At 46.1% G+C, this 21,266-nt stretch overlaps 1 protein-coding gene across 2 annotated transcripts in view; it reads right to left on the bottom strand.

Moving 5' to 3' along the window:
• Nucleotides 1-21,266, bottom strand: part of LOC109898305 (retinoic acid receptor alpha) — a 180,120-nt gene that overhangs the window by 136,100 nt on the left and 22,754 nt on the right. For both annotated transcript variants that reach the window (XM_031833878.1, XM_031833879.1), the window contains exon 2: nt 1,841-1,938. The gene's annotated coding sequence lies outside the window, so the exon portion shown is untranslated. The remainder of the gene's footprint in view (nt 1-1,840; nt 1,939-21,266) is intronic.

Here is a 21,266-nt window from a genome sequence, read left to right as displayed (position 1 = left end):
AGAAGAGTGGATGGAAAGGGTTAGGGTTAGAGGGAGGAAGAGTGGATGGAAAGGTTAGGGTTTTAGAGAGAGACAAAGATTGGATGGAAAAAGGGTTTAGGGTTACGGGAGATTAGAGGAGAAAATAGTGGAGGAAAGGGTTAGGGTTAGACGAGAGAGAAGAGTGCGAGGGAAAGGGTTTTAGGGTTAAGCAGAGAGACAAGGGATGGCAGGGAAAGGTTTAGGGTTAGAGAGAGAGAAGGATGGAGGGAAAAGGGTTAGTAATTTAGGTATAGAAAGAGAGAGCGGGGAGGCTAAGTGAAGAGAGAGGGAAAGGGGTTGGGGTTAGAGAGAGAGAAGAGTGGAGGGAAAGAGTAAATTGAAGAGAGAAAGACATTTTACTCAACTTTTCCTTTTTTTTATTCGAACGGGAGGGGTAAACGGTCATTATTGATTTGCTAACTTTACTTGATCATGAAGCATGACGTTAGCTAGCTAGCTAGCAAGAGTCGGCTGTGTATTGTCAGCTAACCGAACGTGTACGGACAAGAAAATAAACCCTTTGTCTGCACATCCTTGAGATTTTTTTTTGCAGTGTTCAAGAGTGCTAAGACGTTTCAGAAGAAAAGTCACTCAGGTTGTTTAACCGTTTGTCAAATTGGAGCTGCGGACCACGACAACGAACGGTAAGGCAAGGATGTAGTATGAATTGAAAAGTACATCTCTTTCGTCACTCCGCTCCTCAGACTCCCCTCCTCTCGTAGGCGGGGAACAGGGCCTCAAGTCTAAAACAGCAGTGTGTCGTCGTCAGTGTGAGAGAGCTCTTTTTGAGCTGAGCAACATCAAAAGCTGGGCACGAGTCCCAGTGGGGCTGGGGAGGAAGCCTAGATGATAACACCAGCGTTTGTCAGTGTGTGTGTGTGTGTAGCGATAAACATAGGATGGGGACAGCGAGATGAGGGATAGCGCTGAGCTCACCTTTATACACAACAGGGGGAGGGGGGCATGAGAATGAGAGAACGGCTGCGCTAGCCGTCGCTGGCCGTAGCTGTAGAAGCCTTGCAGCTCTAGTCAGTTGAGTTGATCCTGCTGGTGCAAGGTCGGCCAGTGAAAGACCGATACATGTGAATGAATATGTCTGGTTGCCTGTGGGTACACTACACTGTAGGTTGAATGGGTTTGGAAAAATGCATTGACGCTGCCTGTATGAATTGGTCCCTGTGAGTGCAGGGTGAGTGTATTTTTGGTGTGTTCCTGTATCCACGTGTCCGTTCGAGTCTGGGTTCGTCTGTGTGAGTCCGCGATTGGGATCGTGATTGGGATCGTGTGTGTGTGTGTTCCTGGGAGAGTGGAAATTAGAACAAAGTTGAAATTAGAACAGGCTGGAAATCCAGCTAGAACAGGCTGGACTACACAGCCAAGGGATAGAGGGACTCCCTCTTTTTCTCCCACTCTCATTCCTTTTCCAACGGTCTTTTTCATGCTTTCCTCTCGTTCCCCCCTCTTCCTCGTCTCCGCTCTCCCCCCCCCCCCCCCCCCCCCCCCCCCTGGCATTCCCAGGCAACTAAACATATTTTGGTGTGGCGAAACGACATCCAGAGAGGTTATTTGAGGATAAACACACAAGTACACATGCTTGCGCACACACACACCCTACATAGGAGTTCACTCACTCATGCACTCCTTCCACAAACAGAAAGACAAAAACGTGTTTTATATGCATGAGAACACACACCTGTTCACATAGTGTACACACACACCCATTCCCAATGCCACACCTGACTCTGAAAGCGGACTGATTATTTGGCATAGATTAGAGCATATCGTTGGCATACAGCCAAGCACCATGGAAGAGGCTTACCTTCCACCGTGGTGAAGCCCTAACCCCGGAGAAACAGCCGTGTCAGGCTGCTATTAACCTCCAAAAGCAGTGGTCTGCCATGGCAGTGACATAGGCATCTATAATAAGAAAGAGAGAGAAGATATTAGCTTTAGTACGCATAGCTCTCCACGAGAGTCAGTATCTCACAGTCTCTCTCTCTCTGTCTGTCTCTCTGTCTCTCTCTCTCGCTCTCTCTCAGAGTCTCTCTCTCTCACAGTCTCTCTCATATAAATGCAACAATTTCAAAGATTTTACTGAGTTAACAGTTCATATACGGAAATCAGTCAATTGAAATAAATTCATTATGCCCCAATCTATGAATTTGACATGACTGGGAATCCAGTTGTTGGTCACAGACACCGTTAAGAAAAGGTAGGGGTGACCACCATTTGCCTCATGCATTTTTTTTTTATACCTTTATTTAACTCGGCAAGTCAGTTAAGAACACATTCTTATTTTCAGTGACAGCCTAGGAACGGTGGGTTAACTGCCTTGTTCAGAGTCAGAACGACAGATTTTCACCTTGTCAGCTCGGGGGATCCAAACTTACAACCTTACAGTAAACTTGTCCAATGCTCTAACCACCTGCCTCTCATTGCACTCCACGAGGAGCCTGCCTGTTACGCAAATGCAGTGGAAGCCAAGGTAAGTTGCTAGCTAGCATTAAACTTATCTTATAAAAAACAATCAATCATAATCACTAGTTATGGTTGATGATATTACTAGTTTATCTAGCGTGTCCTGCGTTGCATATAATCGATGCAACGCTGGGGGATGATTTAACAAAAGCGCATTTGCGAAAAAAGCACAATCGTTGGACGACTGTACCTAACCATAAACACCAATGCCTTTCTTAAAATCAATACACAGAAGTATATATACTGCTCAAAAAAATTAAGGGAACACTAAAATAACACATCCTAGATCTGAATGAATGAAATATTCTTATTAAATACTTTTTTCTTTGCATAGTTGAATGTGCTGACAACAAAATCACACAAAAATAATCAATGGAAATCAAATTTATCAACCCATGGAGGTCTGGATTTGGAGTGACACTCAAAATTAAAGTGGAAAACCACACTACAGACTGATCCAACGTTGATGTAATGTCCTTAAAACAAGTCAAAATGAGGCTCAGTAGTGTGTGTGGCCTCCACGTGCCTGTATGACCTCCCTACAATGCCTGGGCATGCTCCTGATGAGGTGGCGGATGGTCTCCTGAGGGATCTCCTCCCAGACCTGGACTAAAGCATCCGCCAACTCCTGGACAGTATGTGGTGCAACGTGGCGTTGGTGGATGGAGCGAGACATGATGTCCCAGATGTGCTCAATTGGATTAAGGTCTGGGGAACGGGCGGGCCAGTCCATAGCATCAATGCCTTCTTGCAGGAACTGCTGACACACTCCAGCCACATGAGGTCTTGCATTAGGAGGAACGCAGGGCCAACCGCACCAGCATATGGTCTCACAAGGGGTCTGAGGATCTCATCTCGTTACCTAATGGCAGTCAGGCTACCTCTGGAGGGCTGTGCTGCCCCCCAAAAAAATGCCACCCCACACCATGACTGACCCACCGCCAAACCGGTCATGCTGGAGGATGTTGCAGGCAGCAGAACATTCTCCACAGCGTCTCCAGACTCTGTCACATGCTCAGTGTGAACCTGCTTTCATCTGTGAAGAGCACAGGGCGCCAGTGGCGAATTTGCCAATCTTGGTGTTCTCTGGCAAATGCCAAACGTCCTGCACCTGTGGACGTCGGGCCCTCATACCACCCTCATGGAGTCTGTTTCTGACCGCTTGAGCAGACACATGCACATTTGTGGCCTGCTGGAGGTCATTTTGCAGGGCTCTGGCAGTGCTCCTCCTGCTCCTCCTTGCACAAAGGCGGAGGTAGCGGTCCTGCTGCTGGGTTGTTGCCCTCCTACGGCCTCCTCCACATCTCCTGATGAACTGGCCTGTCTCCAGGTAGCGCCTCCATGCTCTGGACACTACGCTGACAGACACAGCAAACCTTCTTGCCACAGCTCTCATTGATGTGTCATCCTGGATGAGCTGCACTACCTGAGCCACTTGTGTGGGTTGTAGACTCCGTCTCATGCTACCACTAGAGTGAAAGCACCGCCAGCATTCAAAAGTGACCAAAACATCAGCCAGGAAGCATAGGAACTGAGAAGTAACCTGCAGGCTCGTAGGCAGCAGCAGGCTCGTAAGCATTCATTCAAACAGCATTTTTGTGCGTTTTGCCAGCAGCTCTTCGCAAGCACATCAGCCTAATGGCTGGTGTAACCGATGTGGAATGGCTAGCTAGTTAGCAGGGTGCGCGCTAATATCGTTTCAAACGTCACTCGCTCTGAGACTTGAGTAGTTATTCCCCTTGCTCTCAACAGCACATCGCTATTGTCGATGTGTTCCTGGTTCGAACCCAGATAGGGGCGAGGAGAGGGACGGAAGCTATACTGTTACACTGGCAATACTATAGTGCCTATTAGAACATCAAATCGTCAAAGGTATATGAAATACAAATGATATAGAGAGAAATAGTCCTATAAATACTATATTAACTACAACCTAAAACCTCTTACCCTGGAATATTGAAGTCTCATGTTAAAAGGAACCACCAACTTCCATATGTTCTCATGTTCTGAGCAAGGAACTCAAACGTTAGGTTTTTACATGGCAAAGTGCAATTTTTTGCCAACACTTTATTGTTGCATTATATAAACCAAATTGAACATGTTTCATTATTTATTTGAGGCTAAATTGATTTTTATTGATGTATTATATTAAGTTAAAATAAGTGTTCATTCAGTATTGTTGTAATTGTCATTATTACAAATAAATTAATTTAAAAAAATAATTAAAAAAAAATCGGCAGATTAATCGGTATCTGCTTTTTTTGGTTCAATAATCGGTATCGGCGTTGAATATCATAAAGGTGTGTGTATTTTTGTTCCTTGACCGTAACTGAGTCCACACTGTGTGTGGTTCTCTCCCCTGCTCCCTGGGCTGTAGTAATGCCGTAGGATTGTTTTCTCTATCAAATAAATGCTATGAAAGATTTAGGGTGGACCCCAGACACTAGCGAACAAACTACTCAGTCAGGCTGAGTTATTGAACCCCCCCCCCCCCCCTTCTCTCAGACAACTTCAACACCAACTTCTTTCGGTCACCTGGGTGTGTGCATAGTGCAGTAGTGTAAGTGAGTATCACCTCATGTGGAAGTAAGGCTGGAGGTGGAAGAGTGCAATTGGAATGGCGCAAACGTGATTGTGGGACAGAAAGGGAAATATAGATGTGTTTGCGTGCATAAACCTGAGATGGTGTGTGTACATTTAGTGTTACAAACGTCACCGAAACATTGTGTGTGTGTGTGTGTGTGTGTGTGTGTGTCTGTCTGACCCTTTCAGGAAATGACAGTATATGAATGTAAAGTGTGTTTAAGTTGTATTATGTTTGTGCACCATAGACTTAGATAGACCACTCATCTTTGTATCTGCCCTATTAGGGCGTCTGTGAGAGCACGGGCAGCACCATTGAGGCCATCTCCATTTTGAAGTCAATTTTCTTCTTCTACTACTTCTATGAGTTGGTAAACAAACTGAAAGGGCGCATACTGCCACCTGGAGTGTGTTGTTTTTAACAGGTATAAAGCCACGGTTGGCGATTTACTGCCACCTGCAGTTACGAAATGTTTGCTCGCGAGCATAATTCATTGGCTGATCCCTCCTGATGACCCGGATGGAATCATGTGATCCTTCCTTAACCCATAGGAAGTCACACACAGTTGACTACTTCAAAATGGTGGACACCCTCAATGGTATTGTCCCTGCAAAAATGGGTTCTTTCCAAGTAGTGATCTCTATCCATCTCCATGAGACGCATACTACATACTCCTAGAAGCCTCCAGTCATTTGTAAATGTATCCTGCTCTAAGTCTCACGCACACACACCTGCTCCAGCTGTAGCCCAGCTAGGTGTTCTGAGCCTCTGATAGCAAGAGAACACTGGAGCACAGGAGAGGAGAGGACACACACACACACACACAGTGTTACAGACTAAGTGTTAGTCTCAGGAGGAACATGAATTGAGATGACCCATTCACTCATATACTGTGTACATCCCCAAATTAATCCTCTCTGCCAGATAAGTAAAACACACACACAAACTCAGTAAGGACTAGAGGTCGACCGCTTAATCGGAATGGCCGATTAATTAGGGCCGATTTCAAGTTTTCATAACAATCGGAAATCTGTATTTTTGGGCGCCGATTTGATTTTATATATTTTACTACCTTTATTTAACTCGGCAAGTCAGTTAAGAACACATTCTTATTCTCAATGACGGCCTAGTGGGTTAACTGCCTCGTTCAGGGGCAGAACGACAGATTTTCACCTTGTCAGCTCGGGGGATCGAATCTTGCAATAACGACCTGCCTCGCTCTCGTTGCCCTCCACAAGGAGACTGCCTGTTAAGCGAATGCAGTAAGCCAAGGTAAGTTGCTAGCGAGCATTAAACTTATCTTATAAAAAACAATCAATCATAATCACTAGTTAACTACACATGGTTGATGATATTACTAGATTTTATCTAGCGTGTCCTGCGTTGCATATAATCTGACTGAGCATACAAGTATCTAAGTATCTGACTGAGTGGTGGTAGGCAGAAGCAGGCACGTAAACATTCATTCAAACAGCACTTTCGTGCATTCTGCCAGCAGCTCTTCGTTGTGCGTCAAGCAGTGCGCTGTTTATGACTTCAAGCCTATCAACTCCCGAGTTGTGGCTGGTGTAACCGATGTGAAATGGCTAGCTAGTTAGCGCGCGCTAATAGTGTTTCAAACGTCACTCGCTCTGAGCATTCTAGTAGTTGTTCCCCTTGCTCTTCATGGGTAACGCTGCTTGAATGGTGGCTGTTGTCATTGTGTTCCTGGTTCGAGCCCAGGGAGGAGCGAGGAGAGGGACGGAAGCTATACTGTTGCACTGGAAATACTAAAGTGCCTATAAGAACATCTAATAGTCAAAGGTTAATGAAATACAAATGGTATAGAGGGAAATAGTCCTATAATTCCTATAATAACTACAACCTAAAACTTCGTACCTGGGAAAATTGAAGACTCATGTTAAAAGGAACTACCAGCTTTCATATGTTCTCATGTTCTGAGCAAGGAACTTAAACGTTAGCTTTCTTTCATAGCACATACTTCACTTTTACTTTCTTCTCCAACACTTTGTTTTTGCATTATTTAAACCAAATTGAACATGTTTCATTATTTACTTATTCACTAAATTGATTTTATTGATGTATTATATTAAGTTAAAATAAGTGTTCATTCAGTATTGTTGTAATTGTCGTTACTACAAATAAATACAAATAAATGTAAAAAAATACATTAAAAAAAATCATTAAAATAAAAAATAAAATAAAAACGGCTTTTTTGGTCCTCCAATAATCGGTATCGGCGTTGAAAAATCATATTCGGTCGACCTCTAGTAAGGACAAATATGTAGTAAATAGAAAGAACACCGACACACATATCATAACACCCCCCCCCACACACATAATCATATCCTATAGAAGTACTTGAATGCATTCATTTTCATTGTTGAACGTGCAAGCGAAAAGCCTCTTACATGACAAGCACAGAATACACACAACATGTAGTCTTCATACGCATATACATGGCATCATGAGCAGGCCTAGGGGCTGCGACTCAATGAACGAGTACATGACATGTACAGACAGAGAATGGGTCTCATGGGTCGGTCTCATCAGCTACATACTCGCCCTCCCTTCCCCCTCTCCAGCTCCATTATACAGATGTGAAAAGAGAGAAAGTAATTTCTCTGTCAGTTCACTGACAACCCACCACCGCCCTACCTCCATAGCAACCCTGCTCCCCCTCTCCCTTCATCCATCCATTTCCCCCCCTGTCCAATCCACCAACAAAAAAACACAAAAAAAATCGCATCACCACTCCTCCCCCCTCCATCCATCCGCCTTTCCAATCCCCCAAACAAGCCCGCGGCGGTCAGGGCAATTACTGCGAGTCACTCTGTCAAGTGGGCAATGACAGCCGCCGACGGCCCGTCCACGACTAATGATGCCGCTGGTCGAGGTCAATGTCCAGCCCGCCGGACCATAGCAAACAGTACCGTCGGGCCACACGCTTACATTTACATTTGTAAGCATTTAGCAGATGCTCTTATCCAGAGCGACTTACAGGAGCAATTAGGGTTAGTTGGCTCAGCGACCTTTCTGTTACTGGCACAACACCCTTAACCATTAGGCTACCTGTCGCCCAAGAGCTATGTGGCTAAAAAGTCCACAAAAAAATGTATTTATGTATATTTCACCTTTATTTAACCAGGTAGGCCAGATGAGAGCAAGTTCTCATTCACAACTTCGACCTGGCCAAGCTAAAGCAAAGCAGTGCGACAAAAACAACACAGAGTTACACATGGAATAAACAAACGTACAGTCACTTAACACAAATACACAGAGACTAAACCCAAATACCATTGCAGACATCGGAGTGCTCCTCTTTCTATTTCAGAGATGGTCATGTCGTGGAGTGTCCTGGGACAACAAACGGAGGGATAGCCTCTAGGTCTGGTTTCAGCACCCCGTTTTTCTTTTCATTTCTCCTCAGCCAGACAATTGGCAAGAAAGTAAGTTAGCCTCTTAAAAGGAACACAGTGTTGGCCGGACCAGCCATTTAGCCCCATTAGCCTCCACCACAACATACCACGGTCACGCCTGCAGACATAGTGATGCCAAATGTTTTGTCGTAGACCAGGTAGGCATGGGTAAACAAATAAACGTGTTTGCAACTGCGCCAAATACATTTACTGAGAGTTTAGCCTTTCCGTAGCCTCGCTAATATCTTGAAAAGCTACATATTTACAAAGCATAACAATTAGTCCACTCAACAGACATTTGGAAATTTGGAAAATCATTTGGAAATCACAAGAGCGATAAACTATAGCCACACTCACCTCCAAGTTTCAGAAACACTACTTGTCTATCGCTGCTAAAGGCTAAATTTAGCATACCAGCTAATTTCGCTCAACAACAGACATGAAAGACATGACCTGTGTCGTGAACTTATTTTTGGTCGGGGAAATTCGGTCAAATTGGGCTTGATTAAAAGTGTCTGATTGGTGTCTTAAGTGTTTCTCGCTTTGGCTGCTTTGAAACGATGGAGGCTTTGAAGTCAGCCTCACAGTGGAGCGCATGATGACACATCAAAGGAAGAGGAGGAGAGAGGCGAGTGACACGAGACAAGGCCCCTCGATTGTAGTCTGTTCAAAGTGAAAAAGCAGTCTGTTGTCTGCGAATGTAGTTAACAGAGAGTTAAGAGAGTTAAGAGCATCCTTTTCTCGAATCCGCAAGGGCCAGTGGACATCGGAAAGGTTGTCCGCCTTTGGGAGAAGAGATTCTTTATACACGGATCCTGTCACAGATACACTGCACGGTCAAAAGTATGTGGACACCTGCCTGTCGAACGTCTAATTTCAAAATCATGGGCATTAATATGGAGTCGGTCCCCCCATTGCTGCCACTCTTCATGGAAGGCTTTCCACTAAAATGTTGGAACATTTCTGCTGGGACTTGCCACAAGAGCATTAGTGAGGTCGGGGACTGACATTGCGCGATTAGGCCAGACTCACAGTCCGCATTCCAATTCGTCCCAAAGGTGTTTGATGGAGTTGAGGACAGGGCTCCGTGCAGGCCAGTCAAGCTCATCGACACTAATCTCGTCAAACATTTTCTCATTTAGAATGTCATTGTATGCTGTAGCGTTAAGATTCCCCTTTACTCAAACTAAGGAGCCTAGCCCCAACCATGAAATACAGCCCCAAAACATTATTCCTCCTCCACCAAACTTTAGACTTGGCACTGTGCAGTCAGGCAGGTAGCGTTCTCCTGGCATCTGCCAAACCCAGATTTGCCCGTTGGACTGCCAGATGATGAAGAGTGATTCATCACTCCAGAGAACACATTTCCACTGCTCCAGAGTCCAATGGCGGCGAGCTTTACACCGTTCCAACCAACGCTTGACATTGCGCATGGTGATCTTAGGCTTGTGTGCGGCTGCTCTGCCATGGAAACCCATTCCATGAAGCTCCAGATGAACAGTTATTGTGCTGATGTTACTTCCAGAGGCAGTTTGGAAGCAATTTGACGAACTAACTTGTTGGAAACTAACTTGTTGGAAAGGTGGCATCCTATGACAGTGTCATGTTGAATGTCACGGAGCTCTTCAGTAAGGCTATTCTACTGCCAATGTTTGTCTATGGGGGTTGCATGGCTGTGTGCTTAATGTTATACACCTGTCAGCAACGGGTGTGGCAGAAATAGCTGAATCCACTCATTTGAAGGTGTGTCCACATACTTTTGTATATAAAGTGTATAAATGGAGCTTCCTGGGTGACAAATACATTTGAACATCTCAAATGAACATCTTAGAATAGAAATGTCACACTATAAACTATGTCACCAGTCTTGAAAGCTAGAGGCCAAGTTGGCAAGGCTACCTTTGGTTGCCAACCATAAAACCTGAACAACGCAACACATTTATTTATATGAACTTCGCAAACACATGCACACGCAGACACAGACACAAAGAGACCACAGTTCAGGGTTATCAGCCCACTGGTGTTCTCTACACAGACCCTCAACCTCAGCGGTGTGATACCGCTAGACTGATTTGCTGAATGGGCAAACTATAACACCCCCTTCCCCCTCTATCCTGCCATACATCTTTCTACTCTTTTCGCTCAGTTTTTTCCTCACTATCTGTCAGAATCCCCCAATAGGCCCACTCCTCTTCCCATCCCTCGGTTTTAAACTTCTCCTCCTTTCATAGTCCCCCTTTTCTAAGCCCTCTCCAATATCTCTATTTATATTTTCCCTCTCTCTTCTATCTTCTATCTCTATCCCCCCCCCCCCCCTCACTACTTGATGTGGTAAACGATGATCTCGTTGAGTCAGATAATGAGTGTGCTGTACCTCCGTTCCACTGGCCATCGATTCATTGACTTCTAACTCCCCTCTTGGCCATCTCCCTAAGCAGATTGATGACGGAGAAGAAAAATTGAAGACAAGTCACCCCTCACCACACAGTCCCCACCGAGACGCCTCAGAATCCCAAATGATGTCCCCCCTCAGGGCAAGAGAATCATTCGATTAGCTGGTTAGGAAAACAATTAACTAATTCAAGCTATCAGCAGGTTAAGTCTCCACATGGTCATCAAGGGCTGAAGGCTAGGACCTCTCCTGTTAAACCACATGCCTCCGAGGCTGTGAAACATCCCCAAGTTAGCCCTTAAATGTACAGTTGAAGTCGGAATCTATTATCTATTTTGTGAAGTGCACCAGTCCCTCCTGCAGCAAAGCACCCCCACAACATGATGCTGCCACCCCCGTGGTTCATGGTTGGGATGGTGTTCTTCGGCTTGCAAGCCTCCCCTTTTTTTACTCCAAACATAACGATGGTCATTATGCCAAACAGTTCTATTTTTTGTTTCATCAGACCAGAGGACATTTCTCCAAAAAGTACAATCTTTGTCCCCATGTGCAGTTGCAAACCGTAGTCTGGATTTTTTTATGGCGGTTTTGGAGCAGTGGCTTCTTCCTTGCTCAGCGGCCTTTCAGGTTATGTCGATATAGGACTTGTTTTACTGTGGATATAGATACTTCTGTACCCGTTTCCTCCAGCATCTTCACAAGGTCCTTTGCTGTTGTTCTGGGACTGATTTGCACTATTCGCACCAAAGTATGTCCATTTCTAGGAGACAGAACGCGTCTCCTTCCTGAGCGGTATGACGGCTGCGTGGTCCCATGGTGTTTATACTTGCATACTATTGTTTGTATAGATGAACGTGGTACCTTCAGGCGTTTGGAAATTGCTCCCAAGGATAAACCAGACTTGTGGAGGTCTACACTTTTTTTTCTGAGGCCTTGGATGATTTCTTTTGATTTTCCCATGATGTCAAGCAACGAAGCACTGAGTTTGAAGGCAGGCCTTGAAACACATGCACAGGTACACCTACAATTGACTCAAATTATGTCAATTAGCCTATCAGAAGCTTCTAAAGCCATGTCATAATTTTCTGGAATTTTCCAAGCTGTTTAAAGGCACAGTCAACTTAGTCTATGTAAACTTTTGACCCACTGGAATTGTGATATTCATGAATTATAAGTGAAATAATCTGTCTGTAAACAATTGTTGGAAAAATGACTTGTGTCAATGCACAAAGTAGTTGTCCTAACCGACTTGCCAAAGCTATAGTTTGTTAACAAGAAATGTGTGGAGTGGTTGAAAAACAAGTTAATGACTCCAACCTAAGTGGACGTAACACTTACAGTTGAAGTCGGAGTTTTACATAACTTCCGACTTCAACTGTAAGTGTATGTAAACTTCCGACTTCAACTGTACATCAATGAAAACAATGAGAAATGGTAAAAGGCAACCATGGAACATGGGGCCCCTTCTGAACACTGTGTGTGGACACGCTGTTCTCTTTTAGAAAATCCCTCCTCTATAATGTCATAAAGTCATGACCCCAAAACTGGCCAGCCAGTTAGCGCTGAAACCCACTGTGTCGCCTGCTGACTGTGCACCACGCAACAGACCAGACGAGAGGCCAGACGAGAGGTCACCCAGACCCATGGACTCTGAGCAGGCCTCTCATTGGCTATCTACAGGGCTATTCCCAGCAGTCCTGTGGGCTACCCATGGAGTCTCTAGCTCTACTCAGCGGAAGATCAGATCACGAAGGAGAGGCTTGTGTCAGCAGATCACCTAAGGCCCGTCAGATTCACCATCAGGCCACCATCCCTCCCCCCATATGACCCTCACTGAGGCGAGGAAGGGCAACATGGGGAAGTGTTGTAGGCTATGTTCCACTAACGGGCCAAGAGGACGAAGACAACATAAACACCATTCGCTGACAGAGACATCAACATAGCAGTCGTCGCTTTCAAAGCCTTTTAAAATATGTTTCCCCATAAGAGCGCGACTTGATGTTTCAAGGTAATGGCGTTTCGAAGAATCAATGTGAATTTCTCCCTAGCAACATGCTTACTCATCCTCTCTAATGTAAAGATACCTGGATAAACACACACACACACACAACCATTATGCAAGCCCCTTATATCAGTTCACCAACTCTCCATGCAGCTTTGAGGCAATGCAGGCATTTTTTTTTTATGGAGAGGAAGGAGAGGGTTATACAGTACGTGACTGACCTGGTTGGCATTTGAAGCCTGAGCGGTGCGGTAACATTGGGCTGGGAATATGATGTGGGATGGGGAGCGGCTGGTATTATGGGCTCATAACGGTGATGCATGAGAAGAAAGCAGAGGGTAACATTTAAAGCTCTAAATGCCAACCTCGGTTATGAGGGATGTCGGGAGTGCATCACTCACTCTGAGGCATCGTCTGCTGAGAGAGAGGAGGGAGAGAGAGAGGGAGAGGGGGCGGTTAATGATATCATCCAAGTATAAAGACAAAATTCAATGAAGGGAGACAGTGAAAAGAAAGAAAGACACACACACACACCACAAAGAAATACACTTGGAAACTTTTTGATGCCTGTACTAGGGGGGAGGGCTTGGACCCCATTGTGGAGGCAGTGTGTTATTGTGGGGGGTGTAGGAGGGTAGTGGGGGGGTTGTTCCTGTGGTCAGTTGACCCTGCCTGGCCTAGGGAAGACTAATGGTTGCAGCAGGAGGGCCATCCAGCCGGTTGGGCCGCTCACTGACATTCATGCGTAAGGCCCTAATGAGCATTGACCCCCAGGGGTCAGGGGATGACAGTGGGCCGTTCAGCCTAGCCTACTCCCTCTGTAACCCCAGCCTATCCAAACAGCTCTCCCAGACCTCAACCCCCCCCCCCCCCCTCCCCCCGTGACAGAAGATGGAAGAGGAGCTCTCCCCAGGAACATTCCTGTCTTATCGGTCTGGACTCCATGGGGGTCCCACAGTAAAATGGTGATTGTGGATTGTTATTGTGGAGGGTGGGTGAAGGAGAGGATTATGGAGGGTTCTAGAGTATAGTCCCAAATTAAAGGGGGGAAGCGGGGGTGAAGACAAATGTATATTTTTTGGGTTAAGTGAGAAATCTCCCAAATTAATTTGAGTGGTCGGGTGATAATTTTGCTATCTGAGTCCAAACAACAGTGCATTGCCAGGGCAATTCAAGCTAAGACTATATGCAGTGATAATGTATTGGGCTTATTGCCTACTGCACAAATTCACTGCTAAAGTACTGTTTTTAATTGAGCTCGGCTTCCATGTTGACACAGAGAGTGATCTTGACGCAGAAAGTGTTCTTTGCGCAGAAAAGGTTGGTGACCACCGGTCTAACGTCTATCGTTGGATGTGACTGTGTCTGAGTGAGTGTTTGTGCGTGCGTGCACACATTGTCAACATGGGACAAGCACGGACAAAAGGCTGTCACGCTCTGCATGGCATCTAGGGAAAAGGGTGGAGCAGGCGGCTGTACTCAGTATAACTAGTACATCACCATAGAGACAGACAAACAGACAGCAAGAAACAGATGGACGGACAGACACAGCGGGAAGAGTGCACCCGCCAGTGACAGTGATAGCTCCCGACACCAGACCTAAAAAGACCAGGGCAACCCACGAGAACGGGTGGCAGGGGAGGGATAAAGAGACGCCTTGGGGGAGGGAATAGAGGAAGGAGTGAGTGAAGGGGAGGGAGGGGTTGGAAGGGTGGCGCACGGGGGAATGGAGTTGGTAACGAAATGTCACGGATTTTGGGGATGAGGAGGAGCTCAGAGGAGAGGGGTACGTATCGATAGAAAGATGATGAGCGATGTAGAATGGGTAAGGCAGGCCCCTAGAGGGAGAGCCAGGCACTCAGGACACGTCGTCCTTGGGAACAGCACGATTGATGGGAATAGAGTGACAAAAACCCCACACACACACACACACACACACACACACCTGCTCCCTCCTTCTCAACATTTTCTCAATCCCTCCTTCTCCCCATGTCTTTAATCCTCTCCATCCCACACAGCTCTCCTCATAGTCAAAGTGTCAAGACGCGTTCTGTCTCCTAGAGATGAACGTACTTTGGTGCGAAAAGTGATAATCAATCCCAGAAAAACAGTAAAGGACCTTGTGAAGATGCTGGAGGAAACGGGTACAAAAGTATCTATATCCACAGTAAAACGAGTCCTACATCGACATAACCTGAAAGGCCGCTCAGCAAGGAAGAAGCCACTGCTCCAAAACCGCCATAAAAAAGCCAGACCACAGTTTGCAACTGCACATGGGAGCAAAGATCGTACTTTTTGGAGAAATGTCCTCTGGTCTGATGAAACAAAAATAAAACTGTTTGGCCATAATGACCATCATTATGTTTGGAGGAAAAAGGGAGAGGCTTGCAAGCTGAAGAACACCATCCCAACCGTGAAGCACGGGGGTGGCAGCATCATGTTGTGGGGGTGCTTTGCTGCAGGAGGGACTGGTGCACTTCACAAAATAGATGGCATCATGAGGTAGGAAAATTATGTGGCTATATTGAAGCAACATCTCAAGACATCAGTCAGGAAGTTAAAGCTTGGTCGCAAATGGGTCTTCCAAATGGACATGACCCCAAAGTTGTGGCAAAATGGCTTAAGGACAACAAAGCTAAGGTATTGGAGTGGCCATCACAAAGCCCTGACCTAAACCTATTGAACATTTGTGGGCAGAACTGAAAAAGCACAACATCTGACTGAAGTAAGCATTAGGTATAACAATCATTTTCCTTCTTCATATGTAAGTACACATGCCATTCAAAAAAGGCATCTGCAGCAGGCCTGAGGAAATGAATACTGCAAGTAGCCTGTCCATGAATAAGTGGCCATACAGTTGAAAGGCCTATGAATGACAGAACCCATGCTCGGCCAGTATAAAGCAAGGCCTATCCAGGCATTATAACACCTTGCTAAATCAGTCTAATCCTTCAAATAAAAAAAATTTAAACTCGGCTTTCCATTGTTCAGAGTTGTTTTTACCAAGCGGTGGGCCGGAGCCAAATCCCGCTGGGTCATGGGTTACGACTAGAGAGTTGTGACTCGAAACATGCCTCTTGTTTCTGTGGTGGTGGGTCACAAGACACATGCGGCTTGAAGTGTGTGTGTGTGTGTGTGTGTCTCTGTGTGAGTGCGTGCCAGTTTCAAATGTGTGTGTGTCGGCTTCAAATGTGTGCTTGTGTGTGTGTGTGTCTGTGCACAAGCTTGTGCTTGTGTGTTTCCATACACACTCCATCACCTACAGCACATCAATGTGGGTGGTGCTTTACTAAGGAATGGAATGGGGGGGGAATCCCATCCCCACTACCTTCCATTGTCCCTATCGCTCCTTTCCTTCCCCCCCTCTGCTCCGCTCTGCTGAGCTGGGTGGTAGTCGAGGAACATGTGTTTGTATTTATCTGGCACTGACTGGAGCCTTTGTCTGGGCCGTTCATTAATCAACAGACCCAGGCTGAGAAAGAGAACAGACAAAAGCAGGGGAGACAGTTGGAAAGAGGGAGGTGTGTGTGGGGGGGAGGGAGGGAGGGAGGGAGGGGAGGGGGGGGGGAGGGGAGGGGAGGGGAGGGGTGTGTGTGTGCGGAGGGCGGCGTGTGTGTGGAGGGCGGTGTGTGTGTGTGTGTGTGTGTGTGTGTGTTCACTTTAAAGAAGTTGACTGGAGAACAGCCAGGAGAAAAACATGTACAGATATCTCCCACGAGTCAATCGACTAAAATGTTTACAGCGGTTGACATTTCAAAGTGTCAAGTTGCGAGGCAAAGCATTTGGAGTGGAGTCGAGCGTGGTCTGCGTTCCTCGTCTGTCTGCTACTCTCCGCTCGGCGTCTCCGCCTGTTGTGTGTGAAGGTGATCGAACACAGTGCCACTCATCAAATACACAGTACCCCTCACCTCAGCACCTACTTGACTCAAACGCAATGGCACCAATTGTCGGCAGATACTTGATACACTAGCTAGCCCTTATGGCTAATATACTACCATGCTGCTATATACACATTCAATGCGTACTACCTCTCTACAAATGATACAAGGTCTCCTCTCCAAAAAATTACTCAACTCAAACATATCCGGGAAAATATGAAATATTTGTGTACAGAAAGTCAAAGTGGGTAGGCAGTAAGTAGCTCACAGGTAGCCTAGTGGTTAGAGTGTTGGGCCAGTAACCGAAAGGTTGCTAAATCGAATCCCCGAGCTGACGAGGTAAAAAGTCCGCTGTTCTGCCCCTGAACAAGGCAGTTAACCCACCGTTCCTAGGCCGTCATTGAAAATAAGAATTTGTTATTTAACTGACTTGCCTAGTTAAATAAAGGATCAATTGAAAATGTATACATGTCAGGCAGGCGTAGTCAATAACCTAAAACACCCGTAGTAAACAACATGTAATAACAGTTATAGTGTTTGTTGAAATCATTTCTTAGACAGCTCAAGCCAGTTTAGTTCAGTCTACAGTAACTTGAGCATTGGTTCAGTTCGGCTGCCATCTTGCTTATGGTGGGAACCCAGAGAGAGACAGACGAGAGCAGCAAACTGAAGGCATGACTAATCTCCTCATTTTAGCTCCAAATGTATTGTCTAAACTCCTAAAAGTGGGGCAGCGATTGAGTCAACCGCAATGAAAAATGTAAGCCCCCTCTGGCACCCAGGAATATAAATACTGAGGACTTCATCGAGAAGAACCCCCTTCCCCTCCCTCCCTCCCTCGCTCCCTCTCCTCGCCTCTCCTTCCGAGAATGTTATGTACTACTGGCAGGGAGGAGATGGCGATCTCACACAACCAATGTAGACGTCTCATGTAACCCTGCTATCAGGTCTAATGTGTTAAAGGTGAGGGGAGGTGATGATGCTGGCCTATGGTGAAGGGTAGATGGGATCGGTATTCTGAACGTGTGCATGCATGCGTGCGTGTCCAGGGTTTTGTGGATTCAGGGCAGATCCTTCCTAGTGGAAGTAGGAAGTAACTCTCCGTCTCTCTCCACAGGGTGCCAGAATCACGCATGATGAAACCTAACAGCAAGTGCTCGCTCACACTGACACAACCCACAAGGTTACCCCCCCCCTACCCAAACAAACACCCAAAAAGACAACTTGCTACCGTGGCCCATCAGACCGTAACATCCACAGTTCCATTAGAGAGTAGCTGATGGATGAGATAGTGTAATAGCAGTAAATGTAGGGCATTATGGGAATAATTACAAAAAGTCACATTAACTGAATGGAATGGAACAAATGGAGCTTCTGGCTCATTTGACTGTCTGTGCACATTGCTGCAACTAATAGGAGAGCAGAAAGAGATTACCCACAACCGACGTTATGACAGTCACAGGAAGGGAGAGATAGTCTTCAGAGTTTTGGTCTGTTAAAGTGTGGGGGGGGTTCTGATAAATTAACACAAAATGTTCTCCAAAATTCCACAAGTTTAGCTTGGGAATATTGGAAATTGTGTCTGTAGATTCTTTAGGTAAGAGTTGATTTATGCCAAGGGCAAAACTTTAGAAGTTCATCACGGTTACACCAATTTCCATGGCTGATTGGAGCACGGCGCTGGTCACACAACGTTTATGGTTGTATTTTGGCAATGGCCACACAACGTTTATGGTTGTATTTTGGCAATGGCCACATACTGAAAATGTTGTGAGTTATGAGCGAACTGGCATTGGATTAAAAAAAGTCTTCTAAATGATCATATTATATAAAAATGGGTCATTCGAGTTACAAATGGGTCATTCGGGTTACAAACTACAGACCCAGTCCAGTTCTTTCCCACACAGCACTCAATTAGGAGCTTGGCTGCGCCGTAAACCACAACCAGACCAGTTATCCAACCAACTCATCCCGACCAGAACACATCAGAACAAGCACCACAGGGCTTCTTACCAGAGCCAACCAAAAGGGGGAGAGAAGAGGAGAAGAGGCCAGGCTCGGCAAGCCCAGGCGTGGTTGGCCTGGAATCACTTCAAGCCCATACAGAGTCATCAAGTTTCAGGTTCCTGGCAGTGGAGTACCTGCTCTCTCCATCATTAAGTGACAGATGAGTAGGGGATGCCAGGTTTGGGCCCAGGAGAAGCCAGGCCTATTAAAAAGGAAAAAAAGGCCAATGCATTTAGCAGTGGTAATAAAGTGGAGTTGCGGTGAGCGGTGGTTCCACGTTCGCTTCCAAACCTGCAGCCTGATCAAAAGGCAGCGCCCACAGCCCGTTGGAAAATATTTGATCAGTTATTTTATTAAGCAAGAGCTCGTCTTTCACTAAATACTCTGTATACCTTTCGAGATGCTAGTGCTACGTACCGATGCCACCCAATAGATGTGCTATATCCATTGCCAAGGACACAAGAGTGTTATCGCTCCATACAACTGCTCTGATAGAAGTCATTGCACGACACTGGTTTCAATACTATAAAAAAAGGACTAGATACTACCTCCCCCCTACATCTGCTTAATATTACACACTCTGTTGCAGCTCTGAATTGCTAGTCCATGTAAAACATTTCCTGGATCTTCTCCATACTACTGCTCCTTCACACCGATTGGTGAAATCCGATTGATATCATTCTACACCCAGGCACCATTGCGTGCACCATTCCTAAAGGGCAACCCATCAAGAGAGGATTGGGTTTCCACTCATTTCTACAGTGACAATTACCTCCCCTTTGTTCAACACCACTGGCAATGAGTGTTTTCCAATTATACAACTGGCAAACAGAGCATGACTGCCAGTGCGTTTTGGCAAATGACAACAAAAAAAACGCAGCTGAAGACGAGACATCTTTCTCAGACCAGCCGAATCAAATCAATCCGGAACCTTCAGTACTAGCCAGGCCTAGCCTAGGACAGGGCAGCCATCCACCCAGCTGTCCCAACTGTCCAGCTCCAAGGACCAACCTGATGGAGTTTCCGTCACAACGTGGCTTTCATCAACATGGTGCTAAACAAATGCTTCATTCTAGCTCAACTGGGACTGCTTGACCATGGAGGCTGGTGCTAGAAGAGATCTGGCAAGACATTTGGAGTCAGAGGGGCTTGGTTTGTGAGCCAATGAGTTGGTCTTGAGAAATGGGGGGGGGGGGGGCCTTTGGAAAGTATTCAGGTGCCCTGGACAGTTTTCCACATTGTGTTACGTTGCAGCCTTAATCTAAAATGTTCTTAAATCAATTGAAAATCCTCAGCAATCTACACACAGCACCCAATAATGACAAAAGCATAAACATTTTTTTTTTTTTTTTGATTGAAGTATTCAGACCCTTTGATTCATAGGTATTCAGACCCTTTGCTATGAGACTCGGGAATTAAGGCTGTATATTAGGATACCCATTAGCTGACGCCACTACATCAGCTAATCTTCCTGGAACACTGGCCCTTTAAGACCAACGGCATAGCAAAGCAGTTACCAGGAGACCCAGTTACCGTATACTTGGCGACAGGCCGGGCTGTGTTGCTGTGCCGAGACTGACGGGAAGACTTGAAGGAGGGAGGAAAGGAGGGTCGGGACGGGTGGGAGTTTGTTTTAATTTCCCTACGCCAAAATCCGGCCGCGCGGGGAGAGGGACGGACTCAGAAGAAAGAGGAACTGGAGACTTCTTACTTCTGCAAACAAGACCGTTGAAATAACCACACCCGCTCTCCCCCCAATTGTTATTTGGAATATGTCGTCAGTTCGACGAGGACTGAGGAGGGTGTAGGACTGGGAAGATCCAGGATCCAGGCCCACCCACTCTGACCCCAAGTCACCCCAGAAACTAGACCAAAAAAAGGAAGTGTGAGAGGATGGCAGTAGTGTGTGTGTGTGTGTGTGTGTGTGTGTCAGTGATTTTCAGCGCTGGGCGGGAGCCTCACTAACTGATCGTTAACTAACCTATCTGCAGCACGACTGGCAGACAGGACTGATACAAGCCAGGTCTGACGGGCAGATGTTGCTACAGCAGCTGCATTGCATCATGCCTGAAAACCACGGGAGAGAATGTCGAGCGCACACTGCAAGCTGTGCTCGCGGTCACAAGATAACCCCACTGCTTTCAAGGAGTAGTGGGGGGGACGTTGATGTGCTAGACACACAGTCGAGGGCACGCGCACATGCAACTATGCACATTCAGACGGAAGGACGAACACAGATGCACAATCCAAAACAAATATAACTGACCAATCACACACACCACCAAATTGTGGTGAAGTGTTCTCCAGAAGGATGTGTCACTAATTCAACAGTGTGTGTAATCTCTGGGGCAAGGGGGGCAAAGCAGATCAGGGGAGGACTGTTTATTGAACCAAACCAGAGTCCTCTGTTCTCTCCATGCTGTAACAGACCACACACACCATGCAGCCCCTTCCTCCTCGTCTTCTAGTGGTCGCACTGATTCAA

This window comes from Oncorhynchus kisutch, linkage group LG10 (genome assembly GCF_002021735.2).
Source record: "Oncorhynchus kisutch isolate 150728-3 linkage group LG10, Okis_V2, whole genome shotgun sequence".
In the NCBI taxonomy this organism is placed as follows: domain Eukaryota; kingdom Metazoa; phylum Chordata; class Actinopteri; order Salmoniformes; family Salmonidae; genus Oncorhynchus; species Oncorhynchus kisutch.
This window is presented reverse-complemented; position numbering and strand designations above follow the sequence as displayed.